Source organism: Platalea leucorodia (assembly GCF_965183815.1).
Source record: "Platalea leucorodia genome assembly, chromosome: 3".
NCBI classification, from domain to species: Eukaryota; Metazoa; Chordata; class Aves; order Pelecaniformes; family Threskiornithidae; genus Platalea; species Platalea leucorodia.
Window position 1 is genome coordinate 98849880 of NC_138825.1, and position 983 is coordinate 98850862.

Sequence of the window (983 nt, forward strand, 5' to 3'; positions counted from 1 at the left end):
AAGAAGCACTCTTCTCTAGTGATGCTGTGTAAATGCATACAGTGAATGGCTAAGAATCTTGAAATCAGTAAATATATTTAAAAATGTTTTTAATGCTTTGGGATTTTTTTTCTCATTTATATGATATATGATGATTGCATTTTATTGTCTGTGTACATTCAGGACAGTGCAAAGGTGATATTCATGAAATAATATTAACAGGCTTTTAAAAACCAGTATTTTTTTCAATTTAAGTGAACAGACCTGCTGGTGAAAAGAAGAAAAGAGAAGGTGAAATGGAGAAGAGCCACTGTACAACTGTAACAGGACTGTATAATGTGCAGAAAAGTAGGAATAATGGGGATGGTGCAGGGGGACAGGAGAACTAAGGATGGAGGGGAATTTCTTGTTCAGCATGGTTATGGCATTTCTCCCAGCCTATTCAGTAGCTGAAAGTGTTGCTAAACCAGAAGAATCTGAGTTTGATTTAAAACTTAGGCTAGAATAATGGACATTGTAGAGAGAGGAGCAAAGGACTGAGGCTGTAGAACCTGAGAATCAGGAATCAGTATCTTAATGGTCATAAATAAAAAGACAGGAGGGATTATAAAATAATCTATACATCAGGAATTCTGCTGCTGAATGAAGTTTGCAAGAATTATAGTGGATAAAGATACTAAAAGAAATCAAATGGTGGCTTGAAGGGGAATGATTCATAGAAAGCCTGGAGTCTCAGGCCACTGTGCAATAAAAAAGGAGCTGGTATTATATCTCTTTTGATAGTCAATGGGTTAATTCAGAGTTGAATGGCAAATGAGGAAAAAAAGGGCAAAGAAGTCAGATAATTAAGTGCTTAAACTGGACTTTATTGGGAAAGCTGATGTTATCAAGGATGAGGAAGATGACTGTGAAGACAGGAAGAGAAAGAGTAGGTTAAAACCAGAAAGAATGAGTGAAAAGATGTGAATCACTCATCCTTAGATGAGTGAAGATGTGAATCACTC